Consider the following 23,031-nt stretch of genomic DNA (forward strand, 5'->3'; position numbering starts at 1 on the left):
ACAAGTCTAATAATTTGCACCGGTCCTTCCTGAGATCAGGCTGCTTGAAGGCCACGGGGGTTTTGAGTGGGGCTGTTACGTTTGCCACAGCTTAAAATCAGCGTTCTCTACTGAATCGTATAGTAAATGGATTTATGAGAGCAAACGGACACGTGTGACATCTAATCACTCTCCCTCTCATGAACACGACAGGACCACACACAAAGGATAATTACTGCTGTTAATAATTCATGGTCCCCCCTCCCCAGTTACCAAAGTGAAACTGAGCTCTACTTGTGGTTAATTTGCAGTAACAAAAGTGTGGATGCATGCTGCAGGTACATGAGTCCCATGTTTAAAAAACAGGCAAGTACACACTTTACTGTGCCTCTAACTCTGCCAGTTCCAGCACAAGTTAATGTTAATATAATATATGTCTGTGTGGATTTTTTTATGGTAAAATATTCAATTTTTCACAGGAAAAGTCAGAGGATCACTATTTAGATGCAAAATCTTTACAAAATGAGTCAGATTATAAATATTTGCTGAGATATTTCAGACAAAAGTGAAGGTCTGACTGACCAAATAACACTGGCTAACCTCCCTGACCCCAAGTATGATCCCACCATACTTTGCAGCTTAGTTAACTTAATCGCATCCTTTCTTCTGGGAGAAAATAGGAGAACAGAATTGAATAAAACAGACACACGAAGAAAAAGGAAATGCAGACAGAAAAGAGACAGGAGGAGCTGTGGAGGTCTTTTTTTTTTGCCAGATCACCGATATTACTCCAGTGGAGTGGGCACAAACTCACTGACTGACCATTAATTCACATTCATATTAAATGAGCCAGCAAATATTTAATCAGAGAGGATTTCAGGACGGAAACGTCAAAGTTAATCTTTGGCAAGCAGGCGGACGGCCAGCTTTGCTTTTGGTGCAGGCAAACGCCGCCACAAGTCAATCCATAAATATTCTTCCTATGGGACTCGTTGGGCAAGGAGAGGAATGAGTGTTTCACCTCTACAGTCAAGAAACAGACAACTGTCAACTAGCACGGACAAGTGGTGGCTTCAAACAAGGAGCGATGGGAAGAAATCAGCAATAAAATATCTGTGCTCTACTCTGCCTTTGTTTGCAGGTTGTTAAATGTTGATGCTGATCACCTGAAGTGCACAGATCGGGTTTGAGAGTCTTTTCATCCTCTCAGCTCAGCATCAATTTTCATGTTCCCAATGAAAGATTCAAATATTGTCCATAAACACTTTATTGCTGTAAAATGTACTGAATAAATGCACATTCACAGCTATAAACAAAACACCGCCCACATGCTAAACTGACCATAAGCTGAGCAACCGCCTCTCCACATTGTTAGAATACTTTATGCAGTTAAAGACTCGTAAAAACAACCATGCTGCGACAGAGATGACACCAGCAGGAAAAAGGCTCTATTAGAGTGGTTATGCAATACTTGATTTTGCATAACGGTTCTGATTCAGGACAGGAAGAGAAAAGTTATTTCACACCCAACAAGATGTGATCTTTAGTAGATTTGGTTTTTAGACGTGTTATAGTCATGACAGAGGCAGAAAAAACATCCAGTTATGTTACATGACTCTGCAGATCCTTTCCAGGTCGCCAATTTTCTTTGCTTTCGTTCTTTTCACCAGTTCGTGAAGTGCAAATCAGCTGTACGGAATCAGCTATGATATCCTCCCACAGTTTTTAAATGGGAAAAATACCGGAAAACAAGTGTTTGGTAAAGCGAGGTTGTGTTTAGTCCGCAGTGGGGGGAAATAAAAAGCAAGGACAGTCATTAACAATGCGTTTGCACACGAGGGAAACACACACTGCTGTGATGGAAACTAGCAATATCAACAGTGGCAGGAAGAAAAGGTTATCAGGACTCTGGTGCCAGCATTACTGGGAGGGGAAATCATTTGAGGTTTCTTCTAATGCCCTCTTTGTCCCTGTTTGTACAACTTCGAGTCCCATCCTGTAAAAGAGCCGTTCTGTGGGACGTCTTCTTTCCTTTAGCAGCAGAGGGGGTTAACAATGATAGCGGCAGCAGCCCTGACCCTCCCCTCACCCTGGGGCCCGTCCTTCCGCTCTCCTGGTGTGTTTGGCCTGCCAGTGCACATTAGCTATGACTGTCAAATCACATCAAACTAAAGATCGCATTCCTCCCCCGGTGACATTACTAAGCATGTTTGTTTTTACACGCAGATTCCTCATTCATCCGGCTGCAAAGTTGCCTTATTGCAGGTCTGAATGAAATGTCAAAGCAGAGGAGTTATTGAGAGCTCCTCTTTAGCATAAAGTGTGTAAATGTGTTTATTTCAACATTGGTTTTAGGTGTTTTTCAATGAAAACTTTATGGAAGACATCTGCAGTCTAGAAAAAGATCCATCTCATGTAAAAACTGAGAAAGCTCAAATAAACCACTGCCAAAGTTTTGCTGATCTGCAGAAGAGATTCAAGTGGCTCGCTCAGCACAGATGGCAACTCTTAGGAGCGCATGACCCCTGAAAACTGGAGTGTGAACATGACTGTGTCGAGTAACAACAGGATTATACTGCCAAAGCAGTTTTCTTCCTTTAGCGTTTGGCAAAAGCTGCTGTGGTATGTGCTACAGTTTTGGCTTCCCATCTTGTTGTAAGCCATTTTAATTAAAACTGTGTTTATCTCACTGTGTGTTCACATTAGTGATTGGCTTAATGCCCAATACACTTCATTAGTGGTGGCCACTCACAAGGAAACTCATCAGCAAAGATGCAAGAATCACCGCACGGCGACAAATCCCATGAAGTAAAGCACTCTGCTCACAAACATTTTATTACGAATGGTTCAATTTTAAACTTTCTCCCAAATCCAACAACATAACTAGGAACCATCACATCCAGCAGGCTCCTGACACCTCAAAGTATCACTTAACATATCCTGTGATAAAGTTTCTAAATATAATGCTCCACTATCAGCGCTGCCTTGTAATGCATGCTGTTTATTATTGGCTCGTCTGTCTAGAACCTCTGTATGTCTGGATATTTTTAAAAATGTGAACTATCTGATAAAAGTATGACAGAATTTGAGTACGTGTGATTAAAAGTGTGTTAAAACTGACTTGGGATGATGGCGTGCTTAAAAGCGAATAATGTAAGCTGTTAGATTTCGTGTGTTTAGACTTTTTCAGAATTATCTGTTTAACTTCATTTTAGGTTTGAGCAACAAACCTTCGGACACGCTGTAACATGTAACTTAAACATTGTGATAAAAGCTCTGACGCTCTGAGTTATAGAAGTTCCATGATGTGCAGCCGATCAGTGTATGAATGTAAACACAGACCGTAAGGTTCAGCAGAGGTTTACGTGACAGAAATAATGATGACACGACGCATATGTTAGCCAAGTTTTAAGAGGATACAAAGTTTACAAGAGGACCAGCACTACCATTTTTATTATTGAGAGCATATTTCAGGCTGACATAATCAGCATGTGTGTAAATAAATGATGATAGCAGATTAATAATCCACAAATATTTGGCTTTCATCCACCAAAGTTCAAGGTCAACTCAATGATTTATTTGTCAAATATTTACAAATATTGTCAACATATGGAATAGCACCATATAGGATTTAAAACTCCGTGAAGCGCTACCTTATCGTGGTGGAGGGGTTTGTGTGTCCCAGGGATCCCAGGGGCTATGTTGTCTGGGGGCTTTTGCCCCTTGGTAGGGTCTCCCATGGCAAATAGGTCCTGGGTGAGGGACCAGACAAACAGTGATTCAGAAGACCCTTATGCCCCGCCCTGGAGCCAGGCCCAAGGCCCGAGGGCGAGCATCTTGGGCCCAAGGCCCGAGGGCGAGCGTCTTGGGCCCAAGGCCCGAGGGCGAGCATCTTGGGCCTTGGTCCATGGGGCCCGGCCGGGCACAGCCAGAAAAGGGGACATGGGCCCATCCTCCCGCAGGCCCACCACCCGCAGGAGGTGCCGTAGGGGTTCGGGTGCATTGTGTGCCGGGCGGCGGCCAGGAGTGGAGGCCCTGGCGGACTGATTCCCGGCTACCAAGACTGGCAATTGTGACATGGAATGTCACCTCTCTGGTGGGGAAGGAGCCTGAGTTAGTGCGTGACGTTGAGAGGTACCGGCTAGATATAGTCGGGCTCACCTCTACGCATGGCTTGGGCTCTGGAACCAGTCTCCTGGAGAGGGGCTGGACTCTGTCTCAGTCAGGAGTTGCCCCTGGTGAGAGGCGGCGGGCTGGGGTGGGTATTCTAATATCCCCTCGGCTTGCTGCCTGTACGTTGGGGTTCTTCCCGGTGGACAAGAGGGTTTGTTCCCTGGGCCTTAGGTTCGGGGAACGGGTCCTGACTGTCACCTGTGCTTATGCGCCGAGTGGCAGTTCAGAGTACCCAGCCTTCTTAGAGTCCCTGGGTGGGGTGCTGGAAGGTGCTCCACCTGGAGACTCTGTTGTCCTGCTGGGAGACTTCAATGCTCACGTGGGTAACGACAGCAAGACCTGGAGGGGCATAATTAGGAGGAATGGCCTCCCTGATCTGAACCTGAGCGGTGTTTTGTTATTGGACTTCTGTGCAAATCACAGTTTGGCCATAACAAACACCTTGTTCGAACATAAGAGTGTCCATAAGTGCACGTGGCACCAGGACGCTCTAGGCCGCAGGTCGATGATCGATTTTGTAATCATATCACCAGACGTGCGACCATATGTTCTGGACACTCGGGTAAAGAGAGGGGCTGAGCTGTCAACTGATCACCACCTGGTTGTGAGTTGGATCAGGTGGCGGGGGAGGATGCTGGACAGACCCGGTGCACCTAAACGCGTAGTAATGGTGTGTGACGCTGCTGTATTGAGCTGTGGCTGCAAGATGGTTGGTGCCTGTTGTGGTGGTAACCCCGAACCAAATGGTGGACACCAGAGGTGAGGGGGGCTTATCGGGCTTGGTTAGCCTGTGGGACTTCGGAAAGAGCTGACAGGTACTGACAGGCCAAGTGGAATGCGGCTCGGGCAGAAGCAAAAACTCGGGTGTGGTAGGAGTTCGGAGAGGCCATGGAAAAAGACTTTTGGACTGCCTCGAAGAGATTCTGGCAAACCGTCAGGCGTCTCAGGAGAGGAAAGCGGTGCTCTACCTGCACTGTGTATAGTGCTGGCGGAGCGCTGCTCACTTCGACTGAGAAAACTGTCGAGCAGTGGAAGGAATACTTCGAGGACTTCCTTAATCCCACTGACACGTCTTCCGAGGAGGAAGCAGAGGCTGGGAATGAGAGGGATGACCAGCAAATTTCCGGGGGCGAGGTCACTGAGGCAGTTAAACAGAGGCACCGGGGAGCCCCTGGTGTGGATGAGGTCCGCCCCAAGTTCCTGAAGGCTCTGGACGTTGTAGGGCTGTCCTGGCTGACACGCCTCTACAATGTTGCGTGGAGATCAGGAGCAGTACACGTGGACTGGCAGACCAGGGTGGTGGTCCCCATTTTTAAGAAGGGGGACCGGAGGGTGTGTTCCAACTTCAGGGCCCACGACTCGGCCCCGGATAAAGCGGAAGAGGATGGATGGATGGATTTAAAACATCAAACTGATGATAATGCTCTGCAGAGCTTTTTAGATAGCCTTTGTTTCTTACTGCCACTGTTTGTATTGACAATACACAGGCATGTAGGGAATCATACATGAGGATGTTAAATATCATGTTACTTTCTTGTGATTTTGTTATAATATATATGAATACATGTACAAAGTTCCTGAATAAGTATAATATCTTTGGAAAACAAGATAAACGTGACCAAAAACCTTTACCAAACATGAAGGCTACACATGTATATCTATAGCCACATAAACAAAAAATAATTATACTCAGTATCTCAAGTACATGAAAATGGGTTTGAACAGGACAAATTAACAAAATCCTGCACTGTGCACTTGTTTTTACTGCACCACAAACCTCTTAAAGTAAGTTCAATGAGAACAAATAAAAAAATGAACACATGTAAAATACAATGCAAGTCCTTTAAATGTAAATATTGCCCAGACAGAGAGCTGCCTTGGGGGAGGTTTGTGCTTTCTCTTGTTTGTGCTTCTGCATGTTGTTTATTCAGAGAGGTACATTACGACGGAAGTTGAACACTGCCATGCTTTCTCAGGGTTAGCTGGCTTAAAAAAAAATCCAGTTGGCAATAACCAGTGTCACATCTGTGGTTATCAACTGTTTCTGTGTGCTCGCTTAAAAAGGGGTATTTCACACCTCATATGACTCATCTTCCACACAAAATGAGTGCCGCCTACTAAATGGTAAAAAGAATCTACGAAGACTACAAAAAATATAACAGCAACCATGTTGAAGGAAGGCAGGACAGGAATGCTGCAGAAAGCGTAAAATAAGTTTATTTTGAGTTAATATATTTATTCTAACGCTGAAACATTAAAGCTTACGTCCTATAGTGAAATTAATTTTATTGATTCAACAGGTATTGTTGGTGTTCTGACACATATAAAAGTATGAAGGCATTTTCTGCACATTGTCCTGCACATTCCCAGCAAAAAATCGATGCATTAGTATTAACTAGTATTAAAAGAATTGGTGAAAATGTGCCATTTTCAGCAGTTTTTAAAGTGAAACTCCTGACCATTTTTCCATTCATAATCCAACCAAATTGTGGATTTGGATCAGAGTTAGCCACCTGAATGTACAGAATATATATCACTACATCTTAAACCCACAACTGCAAGCACGTAAACATTTGGGGCACTAATCTTAGCACTGAAGAAAAGAAAGGAAACGGTAAGCCTGCTAACAAACACGACACACACACACTCACATCTTTTTTTTCTCATCAGAGATAATAATTGTAAAATACGACCTTTGTCAAATCACATCCTGCCCTGGAGAAAACTCAGTCCCGACCACTGCATCACTATGAATCATCTAACTGCTTAATTATTAGTTTATCAGCATAAGTTTACGGAGAGACACTACGACAACAATCATTCATCTTCCCCAAAACAACACTGAGAAGTTAATTATTCAATTCAGGAAAGGAGCGTCTGCTTGATATTTCAACATGTACGTGACATTTCTTTTTCTTTGCCAATGTTGAAACAAGCAGTCGCTGTATTCCTTCGTGTTGTTACCTGGCCCGGTTAGTTAACCTCCCCCAAAAGCCAGTGGTAATTATGAACAGCATTACATTTGTTATTGGAGAGAGCTGAATGCACCAATGAGAGGAAAACATTTTAAGAACAACCCCCCCAAAAGCTTAAAAATTAAGCCCAGGATGGCAGGGAAAAGGCATCATTGTAATCCTGATAAAACTCCAGGTCCATTAAGCTCAGTGGTGACTTTTACTCAGAAAAAGAAGAGGTAAATTAAAGGGTCTAAAAATAATGTAATCCTCTCCTTTGACTAGCCCACAGTAGCATTAAGCTGCAGAGCTTTAATAGAGTCACTGATGATCATGAACATTTCCACCAGAGCAGAGTGATAAGCAACTTATACAGTGAAAGCAAAGTGGAAGTGATAGAATAATAGCTCTATTGTGACTGCGGACACGAAGCAGCAGAGTTCAATTAGGAACGAGCAAAAAGCCAAAATCCGGATTAGCACAAAATTTTCTGTATATTTAAAAGAATGGAGAAAATAATGAAATAAGAAAAAGTAAGTTGTTTGACTCTATTTCGGGAGAGAACAGCTGGAAATGTTTTTGATGCCAACCGAATGACAGTTCTGGTATTAATGTGTCAGCAAGCTCCTAACAGAGATAAACATCCCAGATGCCTGCTGTGTGACTTTCTGACTCACCCTCGCTAGCTGTAGCACCCAGATCCCAGTTGGCCACATAGACGGGCATTTGAGAAACAATCACTTGAATTGGTTCTCTTTAATGGCTTCATAAAAGAAGTAATTATTCTGCAGCGGGAAGGCGCTGTCAATGGGAGATCAAATGATGTCTTCCACTATCCAACCTTAACAAAGCTCCTCATTCAGGACCTTACAGGGTATCTGCAGCTTTTTCTCAAAAAAGGAAAAGAGCTTGGTTTTTTGTTTTTTTTGCCCCACTTCTCTTCTCGCACCTTCTCTAAGCACACAGGATCTCTGCTTTAATTAAAAGTGAATTCTCAAAGCTCAGCTCTGCTGTGAATCTCAGCGCTCTCTGCTTCAATACGCTTAAGGAGGGGATTGCGGAGGGTTTTCAGTAAATGTTTAGTTGGTGAGGAGGAAGAAGAGGAGGAGGAGGAGGAGTGTTGGAGGTAAGGAGGGGAAAAGTCGTGTGGAAAAATGGAAAGTTTCAACAGTCAACAATTAATCTAAAAGCACAAGACTCATTCACTAGAGAAAATGTAGTCATTTATTAAGAGAGAACAAGGCAAGAGCTTAGACTTTAGAAAAGTGCAGTGCTGCAGCACTCATGAACGTGCATTTGCCTGATCTGTATTTGGTATCACTCATTATCAAACATATTAATATTTATGGGAAGCTGTTTACTATTTGTGAGCTGGATTTTTGAGTACTCTTCATTTAGTGCCCACTGTTACCATCATTGTTTGTGGGAAACATATTAGCATGGCTGAAGCTCTGCTCCACTTATTGGATCTGCTCCATTTATTGTTATTATTTATGACAATAAATCACTTTTTTGAGGGCCTAAACATGTTTGAAAACTCACGGGTTTTGCACGCGCATCACAAATAAGGATTCAATATTTTAAGGATCTCAGCACCCTCGGCACATACTCTGGCCTACATGAATGAAATTTGTTGCACATTAGATTTCCACTGTGGGATCAACACATGACATACAGCAAGACATACAGTGTAACTACTGAATGCTCAGTAATGCCGCCTAGTGGGCACAGGAAGTGATAAGTAACAAGTTTACGCAACAGCCAGTTAGATTCCAGGACACATGGCTATACTGTTGATGTCCTTAATCAAGATTCCGACTTCCACTTGAAAGCATGAAATGCGCCATCGATATGGATAAAAGAGTGAGGACCACGTCATCTCTGCTCAAAGCTTTAATTCTTTTTTGTTTGGGAAAATTATACTTTGAGGGGAAATGAGCATAAATAATCTGCTAAATTGTATTCTCTGCTTAGTGCCAGACAACAACACTAGCATCACTCAGGAGTGTGAAAAACAAGGCCAGGGGACCAGAATAAGCCTGGCAAAGACCCCAATCCGGCCCACTGGTAACCTTTGGAAAATGTGATGAAGGGCATCATTTCCTGCTAAACAATTACAATTAAAAAGCATGAAAGTTCCTGTTATTTTCACTATCTACCATAGAAATTATAGAAATAAAGTGGGCCCACAAAGGGGAAAAAAGGAGATTTTCTGGGCAATGAGCTGCCAGAACTTTTTCTGTAATTTTACAAATTTATTTATTTGTGCTGCATTTACTACATAACCATTTTTTATTTTATTTTTTATTCTTCTTTGTCTTATATTAAATGGGATTAAATATGTAATTAAACATGTGACACACTGACAGAAATGTGGGTTTTACTGGTTCGGCCCACTTAAGGTCAAAGTGGGGTTTATGTGGTCCACTGAGTTCTAACATAAAAGGTTTAGAGGCCTTCGTTACTTATTTATCAAAATAAAATGTTGTGTTAGTGTTAGCACTGCACTCGTCCATGATGCACATAATCCACCGTCTTTGCCAAGACAGTTGATCAAACACAATTCGGTTTTCTGCTATTCCCTCTTGCTGAGTGAAACGGCAGTGCTAGAGCTCATCTCTGATTTAAAGACCACTTAATGTAGAAACAACAAAGGGGACTTACTTAGAATCGGCTTAGCAGTTTAGTTGTATCTCGCAAAAAAAGACCTCTACATAAGTCATTGGGAGGAGGTCAGAAAGAGTGGAGGGTGTATAAAATGCGGGGTTTCAGAAGAGATGAGAGCTCTGGATCCTCAGTCCCACATGTTTTTGGCAGCAATTAGTTATAGCATATAAATGGACTACCAAAAACAGAGCTGGAAGAACAGTGACTATTGGATTTGCATTCACCAAGCGGACAGAATAAAACAACTGCCAACGCAAGCTTGTGGTTATCTAAGCTCGTGTGCATCTAAGCATATGCTCGCCATCGTGTTTTCCGTGCCGGCTTGGGTTGGCCAGGAGATGTTTTTACATGTTATTGCCCACGAGTGACCACAAAAAAATGAAAGAGATTTGACAGATGAGGAAAAAAAGCTGAATTATCCCTTTACAAGTGCAAATATGCATAATTCTATTTTTTTTTTTTAGCAGAATCACTACCGCAGATCAGAGGTTTGACCGCTTTTCGTGCTAAAAACACCAAAAGGAAGCATCTTTCGTTTGTAATGATCCGAACTGCATCCTCTCGTACTCATGGAGTACGGCTTAACTTATTCCCTGAGGAAGATGTTGACACAACTGTCCTTGTGTATCACACAGCTCCTTCTGGACCGCTAGGCAGAGTAAGAACAGAAAAACAGTCGAGTGCTTGGTGGTGCAGCAGGAGGGGAGACAGACCCTCCACTGTATGACACGCATTCAAGCTCCCATGTCAACGAGCAGCCACTCTGCTGAAGTGTCTTTAAGCAAAGAGCTGGATCCTCCAGCACTGTTGTTCTGCAGCTCTTCACTCTCACCTCCCACAGCAAGGGGAAAATGAAAGGAACACTGTTGTTATTGTTACGCAAATACAATGAACAATAGAGCAGACAGGAAATACTCGTTAAACGAAACAATCATTAACGTGGGTTTCAAACGCTCTGAAGACACTTTTGTTTTTACGCCATAGGTATTAACAAAATCTCACTTCCTGTATTCTGAAGTCTTTTCTGGTTCCTGTGAGGAATCACAGTGGTCTAAACCCTACGCAGCTGAAACTGTTGTCACCTAAAGAAATCATTTCAAATTTATTGATTAGATTTTTTTTTAAAATAAATTAAGACTTTGACGTTTGAGTACTACATATGTCTGGAACACTCCCAACATGATTAAAGAGGTTACTCAGCAAGCTGTGTGGACTATAAAAGGTGATCCTGTCCATGGCACCACATGCTGGGATGACTTCAGCAGATATAAAATCTTGAAACTACAAGCTGCTGTCTCAGCATGAAGCTCAACAAACAACAGGATTCTGTAAAAGACTCGGGTATGTGGTATTTTTCCACTTCATTCTGTCACTTTATGTGCTTTTTAGATTTAAAGAAAATTCTCATTCTCTTCGGCGCGAGCAAAAACTACACCAGCATGTCTGTTGCCTAACATTTCAATGCATGTAAAACGTCCCTCATTCCTATTTCTCCAAGTATCATTACACAAATTATATATGATGAATGTGATATTATTGCATTGTTATTTGCTACATTTCACCCTTCCATCTGATTAATGTAGAAGCTAATCTGCAGTGTCTGCAGAAATACATTATATTGCATTTGTTAATAATATACTTTATCTATGACATCTGAACCTAAATAGGTGCCAGTTAGTAAAGTAAAAAGTGTGACATTTTCTGGGAAATATATGGCGGAGGAGAAGCAAATAAATGCAAAACGTACCTCAAAATCTTTTGTAAGCACTCAGCTGGAGTCCACTACATAAAAGCATACGTTTTCCCAGAAAGCGGATGAAATGATCCGTTTTGCAATTCTAAAAAGTTAAACAGCAAACATCTTGAGCTAAGTTCCTTATGAGATTGCAGTGACAGTTGAGTAGTTATATATGTTGAAATAAACCACGAAAAAAAATCAATGTTTTCAATTTACAGTGTTTGCACAGACCGCCGCCCCAGCAGAGCAGAAGCTTATGCAGCCAAAGCATATGTTTTGAATCATGACTGAAAATTATTTTCTCACTTCACTGGAGAAATGTTCTCCTGCCGCTAGTATTGCAGAAGTCTATATTGCATTTACCACCTACACAAACAACCCACAGCAGAATCTCAAGTAACTGACACCCATACTGGTGGAGTGTCAAAACAGCAACTTATCTGCACTGAACATAACAGCAGCCTCGTACCGACTGACTTTATTTTACTTTACAAAAAAGATAATGAAAGGATAGCATGACAACAGTCTGCTCATCTGTCGTGGAGCGCTGTTGTACACAAGCTGTTTAGCAGTTTTTGATGAGCTGTTCGGTGTGAACAATTACGCAGGGCAGTGGTCTGGATGCATTCATTGGAGGAACATGAAGAGCGTACATATAATAGGATGCTCTGTAAGCACGCCTCGCAAAATGTGTAGTGAACCGCGCGCCTCATCAGCATCGTGCAAATCTCCGTGCAAAAGGTCGAGCAGCACCAGAGGCCTACTGTCAACATATCTTTTCCAATTAGATATGAAGATTGTTAGAGGCCTCGCTGCTTTTACGTTCTATTTTTATTCAAATGATGGTGTTGTTGATAAGTTGCTGATGTTCTGATGTCCTCGCTGTTGGTCCCGTCAGTTCAATATTCCCATGACTGAACACTGATAATAACCACAGCGATAATGTGCATGTCAAATTCACACGTATTTTAAGACTGGGGGGAACTAAGTGGGTTTTGTGTAGGAGTATGTTAAGATATGCACTTCCTTTACTTAAGAACTTTTCATTAGTTTCTTTTTCTTTAATGTAATTTGGCAGAATATCGAACAGAATTTAGGACAAGGACTATCTGCCTTCTCTAAATTCTGCTTTGTTTTGAAAATCAAATCCTTTGAAGAAAAGGAAGAGAAAGAGAAAGCTTAAACTTTGTGTGTGCATGTCTGTGTCTGTGTGTGGTAATGCAGTGTTGTGCCACACTATTGTGATGTGCAACAAAATTACCATAACATAAATTATTTAAATTTTAAGGTGACAACTTGGTAATTATGTGAAGATTTAGGTTGAGGTCAGGTTCACAGGAGTTGAGGTTTATTCGTTTTGCTAAATTGGCAGCAGGGATTTAAGAGTCTGCTGTCTCCCCAACACGCATATTTTTATATTTCCAATTATAAATCTTTGCTTCAGCTAAGAATGTTAATGTAAGTCACAAAACAATGCTTTCACAATAATCTGCTCACGATAATCAAAATACGGTGATTCTTCTACGGTGCATATCTGGTATAAGCCACGAGAAATAACTCCAAGGAACCAAAAATAAATTATGCAGGAATTTGTTTTGCATGCTTGCAAAACTGATTTTTGGCAAGAAAAAGCGTTGTTGATGCTTTGTCCCACTTTGAGTTTTCACATCTTACTTCAGCATTAACCCAAAGAATATATGTAATGCAATAACGGGATTTGTCTTTAGAAAACCATGAAGAAAATAAATAAGTACAAAGTGCAAAATTGAAAACAAACCAAGTCAAAATCAGGTCTCCTGGTTTCTAAATAACAGAAACAGAAACTAACACAATGGAAACCAAACTAAGTAAAGCTGAAAAAGAATCCATCTGACTTAAATCTGCAGATATCTTGGTTTTGCTGCATACTGACAAAATGCCAAACACTGTTTGGCCGGAAAGGAGTGGCCTGGGAAATAAAAAGAAGACCACTTCCTGTGGATACTGTAATTATGAATCTTCACATATCCCTCAAACAAAAATATGGAAAAAAATGTTTATAAAAAACCAAAATATAATGATAAAAGATGTATGTGTTTCAAATAAATAGATTCAAAGTAAGCAAGTTATGCATGATAATACTGGACAAACAGAGGAAAAAATAAAAGGACGCTTGTATGGCACCTTTGGAAGTTTGAGAAATGCTGACTAGGGCTGAACGATATATCGCATTTGCGATAATATCGCGACATGATCAAGTGCAATTTTCTAACCGCAAAGGCTGCGATTATACTGCGATTATATTATACAATTCATGGGCTGCATCCTCCTGAGGCCGCATTTGTAGACCGATTACGTCACAGCGACGCGCCGAAGGCTGTCCAAATTACTACCATATCCCAGAATTCATAGCGCGGCCCAGCCAAACTCCAGTTTCCAGCAATGGCGGCCGCTACTAAGTTTTAAAATTACTCATACTAATCTTTCTGGGTCACAAAATAAACTTTTAACATATTTTCAGGCGAGAAAGTAGTTGTGTAAACATCAAATATCTGCTCGGTTTATCAAGATATCCCATATTTGCAAAAGTGCTTCGACGTTTTCAGAGGCGTCTGCTACCCACCAGCTCGACAGCTAGCCGGGAGCTCGAGGGTTACTGATGCGGCCGAGAACGGCACAACTCCCGGCACATCATTTTCAGATCACCGCGGAGTTTCGCTGCTCGGGTTAAACGTAATATATAAGTCACTTAGACAACCTAAAAATGTTATTGTTGGGCTTTTTTCAGTGTTTTGTTTGTTCGTGAGTAAATCGGTTTGGCTGAGATTAAAGTTATTAGATTAGATAAAATAAAACTTTATTAATCCCCCGGGTGGGTTCCTCCTTGGTTTTCACACAGCTGACTAAACGTCAAACAGAAAACTTATTAAACAGAAGTATGAGACAGTCGAGAATTTACACCAGTGTCTGGTTATATTTTAGATAGCAAGAAGCAGACGGCCGAGTTTATTAAACTCCACCGAGACAGCGGTGACGCTAATCAGAACTAGACCGTCCAATTTCACGCCTTTAAATTTTAAAGGCGTGTTTGTGTGTGTGTTTATACAATTGCTATTATGTTTGCACTTTATGTGTAATGTTACTGACTGCAGAGATCAGTAAGATGTGTGTATTTTTTATTTATTAGTTTTATTTATTTAATATTATTTTTTAATTGAATGACTGTCTAGTAGTTCACAGATGTCGAAAAACTGAGTGTGGTAAAGCCACTGATTTTGTTTATGTATATTTCTGCAATCTGCACATTGTACTGACTTTCATTTTAATGTTTACACCAGGGTTCCTTGTCAGCACTTTATGCTCAGATGTTTGTAAGCTAAAAATAAACTATTGTGTATGTTCAAATATACTGTTGTGATTGAAGAAGTTAAATAAAAATGTCAGTCATCAATTCATGCATCACCTCATGTCATCATAACAGAGGTCTGTCTTCCAGGAAAGAACAGTTTAAAATTAATGTAATATAGTATTGGCCATACTATGATGTATTGCTTGTCTTTGTTTAATAATACAGAAGACAAATACCTTAAAAAATAATCGCATATCGCATCGCAATCGCAATATTGGGGCAAAAAATCGCAATTAGATTATTTTCCATAATCGTTCAGCCCTAATGCTGACGCAGTGGTGCAGGGTTGTATTGTTCTGATAACAAGATGCACTGTGTATTATTGAAAGTGACAGAGCATTTCAGGGCAGTGGTTTCCTATTGCATTGTTATGTAAGTGTTGTTTGAGACTAATAAAAAAGATAGAAGCTGGTATCTCCCATGCACACAGCCCTTCTGCTTCGAGGGTTGAAACAGAAGCAGGTTCATTTAAAATGAGGTTGGTAGGGGCTCGTCAGACCCATCTTCTCCCGCTGTCTCATGAATTTCACTCTGACCAGTATATCTTAGAGATTCTTGTTTTTCCCAATGGCTTATGCTACAGTAGACGTAGAAATGGCTACAGTATCTGGGGATTTCTGACAGCTGCTTGCTTTGGGCTCGCAGAAAGGAGCGTGCCTCAGTGCTGCAGCCTGTATGAATAAAATATGATGTGCACATAGAGTAGTGCTTCACTGTTGCTCTGATGCAACATGGAACAACATCTCTAAAGCAAAGGAAGAGAGAAGAGAGCTGCCTGTGTTTACAACTGAGTATGTGAGATACAGAAACGGAAGTCTATGAAGCAACTGCGTGACGACAGTGAGGTGCTCAGTAATTTTCCCAAGGAAATTCTCACATTTCAAACATGCAGTTGCATTTATTTAAATTCTCCGTTCACCTGGGCCCCAAATACACATTTACTCACTTCCTTCTTCTTCTTGTGGTGCAAAGAGCTTTGGTTTTTATCTCCACCTCCCTAAGGGACTGTGCATTAGAAGAAATAAACCCACTGAAGTCTGCGGACTAAGCTGTGAACACAGCAAAAACAAAACAAACACAAAAAACACAGAGGCAAAGATTTATCATGGAGTACTTTGGATTATGAATTCTTTAAGGTCTGGAATAAACAGAGAGCGATTAGCCCCTCTAAAAGGCCCTGTAGTTAATCCAGGAGAGTGCTGAACATTCGAGCAGTCATTTCCAGGCTGGGTTACTTCTCATGGTTTCTGCATTTACTGCTCTGCATGTGGGAAATGTTGTGGAGATGATATCTCTAAAAGAATAGACGTGATAATGCATTCATACTGTGTTAGGTCAAAAACAAATAAACAAGAGACTGTAGGAACTGATTAGAGCCTGATCTGTAGCATATTTAAGTAGTAATTGTTCAGATGACACAACAGAATTCCCATATGCTGCAAACTACTTAGCATGCAAGCAGAGAAGTCTAAATAAACAGCTGAAAGTTGTGGATAAATAGCTGAAGTGTCACAGTATGAAAGGAGAGCTTCTTGAACAATTCCAGGATGTTTTGTGTGGATTCACGAGGGCAAGTGTTTTCTTAACGAAATAACACAGAATAACTGCATAAAGTAATTTCTTCAAGAGGCCGGGAACCACTAGAGTCGAGAGCCTGACACTGAAAATAATGTGTTTTGAGCCGAGTCTGAGTGCAGCCAGATCGCGTTTAAGTTGCCAGTTGACTGAGGAGAGGGGCTGAACTGGGAGTCGGTGAGGCACCGAGTGAAAACTCGAGCTGAGTCATCCTACCACCCCCGAGCAACCTGGGAAACATCTGCACCATCACCGAGAGAGGGGAGGTGATGAGGGTTGACATGGCGTGGCGATGGGCTCGTGCTTGACCAGGCGTGGTGCAGTCACTGCGTGTGATAGCTCCCAACATCTCATCCAACCTGAGCAGCATTACTGACAGATGGAGAACATTAGCACAGAGGAGGAGTTCATGTGTGCGCGCTCTGCTCACTGCCAGATTCAGAAAAGTAGCCGATAAGGGGATAGACTTAGCCGCTTATCCTGCTTGCTGCTGGAAATTAATGGAACAACATGTAAGGCTGAGTGTAAGAATAATAAGCCCCTACTTTAGGCGTGCCGTGTATAAATAGGCGCAGCTTGGTTACCGATGCACATCTTTCAGATGAAATCCCAGGAAATGCAATTACTGAGCAAACAACTGTGGTAAAAAAAAGTGCAAGTATTTACCCTTTAATGACACACTCCCAACAGGAAATGAGTGAAAGTAGTTTATCCATTTAAAAACCCGAGTATCCTGTTATTTCACGGGCAGATGAGTGGTTTGGGGAGGAACAAAATGATGCACATTTTGATTTGCCCAAGTAGTTCATTTTACAGCAACCTGACAAATTTCTCTAGCAAGTGTGACGGCCCAATTAGGGAGCAGCATGCTGAAAGGAGATCTGAAGCCAGCGCTGACACTGACTGCACAAGTTGACAGACCTGGAGGGGGCTCCACTCCTTCAGATTCTTTATCACACCGGGGCTCCTGCTGCTGTGCTGCAGTATTGTTGGGACAGGGTTTATCAAAATCTTCTGACATCCTCTTTAAAGCAAAAGCATGTCTAATTCTTTACGGTGCAGTCTGGAAGTTGATGGATGTGTTTTTACAGACTGACTAACACTGCTTGGAGTTATGTTCCCAATGCTGAGAGAGCACCACAGGGCTGGAACATGGAAGGAACATCTTCTTTATTGACCTAATAAAACTAATCAAAGAATCCCAGTGTTTTGCTGTCATTAAATTATACTTTGTAGCCAATATCTTTAACGACACTGTAAACAAATTACGTCTTGTTATCGCAACTCCCACATTACTCAGCTTCCTTAATCGGACTATAAATAACTTTTATGTGGAAAAACTCATTTAGGACTATAAAAGGCAGCTTTTTGGTTAAGGTCAAGAACATTACCCAGAGACTTGCACGCAGGCATGCGGTCAGACAGTCTTGGTCTCCGGTTCCTAAAAGCGGAGTTAGTAAACTACATTTTTTCCCCCATTTAAAGCCTCTCCTGTTGCCAGATTGGACTTCTGTTGGGGCAGCAGGTATAAAACACAGAGCCCAGCAGTTTAACACCAACAAAAGGCTTCTTGTGAAGCAGGGATCGAGTTGAAGAAAGAACAAGGAGGTCTGCTACTCAAGGTGAACAATTACAGTAGTGATGTACTAATCCCGCCGACAGGCAGAGTCTCAAGGTCAGCTGTAGACCACAGAAAATGTGTCTTTTAAAGTCACCTTTTTCTCCTTATCGTCTGCTCCTTATCTTTTTCCATTTTACCCAATTTACACTCTATTTACCCTCCCTCTCAAACACCTACAACATCACGCCGTCTGACTAGACGTTAGCAATCAGAGAACTGCGAGGCAGCCTGATGGCACAGAGAACAAACAAGGAGCTCGAGACCCTGACACAACAGTAAATGTTTTGATAGTTCCAGTTCAAGGACAAAGCTTTAGAAGAGAAGAGCATGTTTTCCACATTGGGTGAGTACCAATCTATGTAGCCAACAGAAAAATCTGTTTAATTACAATTATCTGCTGAGAAAATACACCCTGTGTTCAGAAAACTAAAGGACCTGATTGCACGGTTAAGCGCGGGGTGAATGCAATTTGACGGCAGGTGTTGCTTTTGGATTGCACGAGAGGTTGGCGGTCGCATTTCAACTTTGAACTTTAAATTTCCACAATAACTTAAGAGTAACATGCAAAAAAATGAAATATGGTTCGTGTTCCAGAAACCAAAGAAAGGTTTGTATGACACTGAAAGAGCAACTGATATTTAGCTGCGCTCGAATAATTATGCACCGTGCACTTGATTAAGATATAAAAAGTATGCAATAATTACCTACTGAATGTCTTTGCCTCTGTTTAAAAACACACTCGGTCTGCCAGGATGTAAGGAGATCGACGACATGCAAGCACATAACCTTGCACTGTGACTCAGACAGATACAAACAGAGGCCTCATATTAGCCTCGGTTGGATTAAACATGTCCTCAGTAGGGTGCCTGTGTCTGTCTGAGAGAAAAGCCTGAACAGCAGGTCTCTGAGTTCAAAAATATAATTGGCTTTTACATTATATTCACTCACTGCAAACTGACTGCGAGCACTGTGAAAGGTTTTTTCACCTGATCATCAGAACAGAGACAAAACAGATCGACTTGAAGGTGGTAGACTATATCGTCTAGATGTTTCCTTTTTAACATCGAGGTTGCTTGTCTTCTTCTTCCTCAGTTTATTTGAGCCTGATAAGTGCATCTGCAAATTTAATATCTTTGGACAAAATCCCCCACACTTGACTTACAGATTAGTCTTTCGGGGTTTCCCAGCTTTGTCTGATGTCTGCCTCGCAGTATTTCCTCACCACCTGTCTAGGCTGTCATTATCTGGCTACGTCTCACAGAGGAAGTCTGCCGTTGTGAATAATCCTGGTATAAGCTGAAAATCTGGCTGAAATGTGCACACGGCGAGGGTGACCCACTCCTTCGGCCTGTGCAGCCGTAACACAGTTTTAAAGATTATCCTCTTTCTAAAATCAACTCTTTCTTCAAGGAAACTGAAAAAAATCAGTTACTGACAAACATGAAGGGACAGCGCTAGTTGTGTTTGGTATTCACATCCATGCCACTCACTGTGAAACTACTACTGTGTGTTTGAACGTCAGACACTATAAACAGTCGAAAACCAGCCAAGTATTTAATGCTAAGCTATTTTTGTAGACGCTGTAATGAGGATGTTGACATCCTTTCTTGACGGTAATATATCAGGAAGGAGCGCACCATCCAGTCTAGTGGTGCTGCACCACCCTCACGTCACTGTAATGGCTTTCACAACCACGCAAACTGTGATTCCTCTGGCGATCTTCAAAGCTTGCGTCCACTGGATGCGATCCATGGAATAAGCGCTGGAGGAATTCAAAGCCTTCTCCCTCTGCCGCCAGTCACCCAGTCACTACACAAAGGACTTCATATGTAAGCACATTCAGGTTTCTCACAGTTAATCCTGTGTGTGAAAATCATTCACATTCAGCATCAAGTTAAAAAGAAAACATTTTTTCTTTCAGGATTTCATCTTCATGGTCACCAAGAGGATCCTGGAGATACAAAATGCGGTGACTTTGACCCTGATGATTCACTGCATCGGCAGCAGAATCTATTTGACTTCTGTACAAATATGAATTTCAGCCATCAGCATGTTTCCCTGACGTCTGTTCACTTCTGCCTGAGGGAGGACTGAGCTTGTGGGAGAGCACAGCTAATGTTAGCAACAATAAAATCTATGCGATTTTATTTTTAAACGAGCATCAGCAGGTTCCTGCCTGGCACAAATGAAACCACAACAATATTCAAATGCAGCAGAAACGCAGATTTCCAGTGGTTTCCGCTCAAATAAAGTGAAATCGAAAACGGTTAGGTAATATTTTACAGTGATGTTCACACTATTGATCAATTCAGCTTGGACTAGATTCAGGAGCTATGAACTGAGTGCCATAACAAGCGGTCTATCAGGCTCTATGCTTTTTATTTATTGCCATGACAAGTGCTGAAACACCAGCATGACCAATTAGTCCCATTCATCAATTGATTTTTGAGCATTGTGATCCATCTTAACAGCCACTACGCTCTTCTTCTCCCACCTCCACGCTCCACAATGAGCAGTTTCTCAATACAGTGAACACCAAGGTCATCAGAAACAAGAAGGGTTACTGGAGGTCGCTCAATGTGCATAATATTCTGGTAATGCTGAGGATGAATGATTAAATATAAATTACACATTTACACTGTATTATTTTATTGTTTCTTGATGCAAAATCTCACTTGTACACTTTATAAAAGACAGTGGAAATCTTTTCAAGCCGAGGTAAACCTAAAAAATATTCAGTACACTGCAAAACACTTGAGAGAAGCACTTTAAGAGAACCACATAACCTCAGGTACAGAGACAAACATCCTTGAAAATACTAAAATGGTTTCCCAAACCAAATTTTAAAAAGGCTATGAATACAGGCCTCTTTTCAGAGTCTCAGTTTGCACCTCTTCAAAAAAAAAAATAGCAGGTGGGCTTTAATGAAACGCCAGGATCTTCACACAAATGCTGAAGGGGTTCTGACTGTGGCCACCAGACGGGCACCTGGTTAGACTGACGCATTTTTAGCGACCACTGCTCTGAGGAGACAGCAGAATACGTTGCATTAAAAATATAAAACATTCACTTCCGCACTGGGTTAGTCTGCAACTATGTTAAGAGCAGAATAGCTTCGAAAATCTAGTTCAAATGGATATTTTTAGTACCGGCGGTTCAGTATAAGCAAAACATATGGCCAGTCTTTTCAACAAGTGACAGTCAAATTCTGCAAAAACCATTTCTGAGCTGTGGTTTTTGGTCTGAATCACTATTCCAGAGCAGCTGCACTGCGAGAACATCAGGACTCCTGCAACACCAACACTAAGCAAGCAAGCAAGCGCTGCTTTTGCAGGACATATTTCGAGCTGCTGCAGTGAAAAGGGGAAAAAACATATATATGTGTCCTCTGTGTGTGTGTGTGTGTGTGTGTGTGTGTGTGTGTGTGTGTGTGTGTGTGTGTGTGTGTGTGTGTGTGTGTGTGTGTAGTCTTCGGGCTTACCTTGAACATGAGTCAGAATAAGGCTCTCAACACAAGCTTTGGTGTTGTTGCAGTTCACAGGACGCAACTCAGCTCAGGATGGTCACCCCTCGGGCTCAGACATGATTCATATCCACGATAACTCGGCCAAAAATGAAGAGCACCATACTCTCAGAAAAGCCCTGTAGCGCTAATGTTAGTTTGTCAATCCCATTAGCCCGTACAGTCTCTCTGTGCTGCTCAATAATCTGCTGTAGTGCAGATGAACCGCTACACGCTTCCAGCTCTCAGTCCGAGGAGAAGGAGGGAGTAATGTTAATGGCCTCACCAATGGACGAGCCCCTCTGAAACAGTCCGGTCTTCGCCCCGGTGGCTCCAGTCATCTGTTTGGGTCAAACAGCGAACGCATGCGGTGCGTCGACTTGTCGTTTCTGTCGCCCGTCCGATTAGAAGAGGGCTGTTTGACGCGGCGAAGAGGCAGTGCCGCCGCACCGTGTGCCCTGCACTCCCACGCGGACCAACAGCACTGCCTGCTGTACTTAAAGAGACACAGCAGAGCACACAGAGGCGCAGCAGTCCCCGCACTCCTCCCGACGCTCAAGCTTTCCGGGCCACACAGGTGACCACTCAGCGCGGCGACGATGCGCTCCCCTGCGGATAAGCTGATAAAAAAAATGCGATTTTCATTCAGGACGGGGTGCAGTGTTTGCACATGCAAGCGGTCTGCGTGGGTTATATGTTCTGCGATGGATCGACCGTCCAAAAGTTTGGGTATCCTTATTTAGGATTCTCCAAAAGGCAATTATAAGGCCTCGTTTTGTTTTGCTTTGCACATTTTCATAACTTGGAAAAGCAAAGTTTTGGAAAGCAAACACTTTCCAAAGCTTGATAAACTTCCAACATGTTGCCTAGCAGCCTGAGCAGTTTGTTAGACGCTCAAAATGCTCACAAAACACAAACGATTTCAGGTAGATGTTTCCTCAGCTCAAGAAATAGCATGAACCTTTGAGGTTATGTTGAGGTATGAACACCAAGGAATCAGGGTGGCAAGTAAGGCAACTGTGCAGCCACGTCTGCACAATAAGACCTTTATGGAGGAGTTATCCAGGCTAAAAAAAAGTCTTATGCATTTTAAGAAGAAGAAAAAATCCTGTTAACTGATGAAGATAAAACTGAATTTTGGCTGTGAGTAGGATGTAGATTTTAATGAAAAGAGCACAGCGTCAGCTGCTAAGCACAAGGAAAGTTGGTCATGTTTTGGAGCCAGCAGCATGGGATAAAAATTGATTCAACTAATGCCAGAAAAATGTAGAAGCAAACGCCACACTATGTGAAAAAAAAAATAATAATGATAAGCTGAATATGAAAACAGGACAGCTTTTAAAACAGGATCATAGTCCTAAGCACACGTCAAAAACTCACAATCGGTTTCTTCTAGAGGAAAAAACTGAAGTTTTTGTCTTGTGTTCAGTTCAC

The 23,031-nt window shown here is 42.0% G+C and overlaps 1 protein-coding gene across 1 annotated transcript in view; it reads right to left on the reverse strand.

The window, feature by feature from the left end:
* wscd2 (WSC domain containing 2) overlaps nucleotides 1–22,071 on the reverse strand; it is a 42,262-nt gene extending 20,191 nt beyond the window's left edge. The window contains exon 1 of the mRNA XM_080893125.1: nucleotides 21,577–22,071. The gene's annotated coding sequence lies outside the window, so the exon portion shown is untranslated. The remainder of the gene's footprint in view (nucleotides 1–21,576) is intronic.
* Between the last annotated feature and the right edge of the window lie 960 nt (nucleotides 22,072–23,031).

The sequence above is a fragment of the Rhamphochromis sp. 'chilingali' genome (assembly GCF_963969265.1).
Source record: "Rhamphochromis sp. 'chilingali' genome assembly, chromosome: 10".
Taxonomy (NCBI): Eukaryota; Metazoa; Chordata; class Actinopteri; order Cichliformes; family Cichlidae; genus Rhamphochromis; species Rhamphochromis sp. 'chilingali'.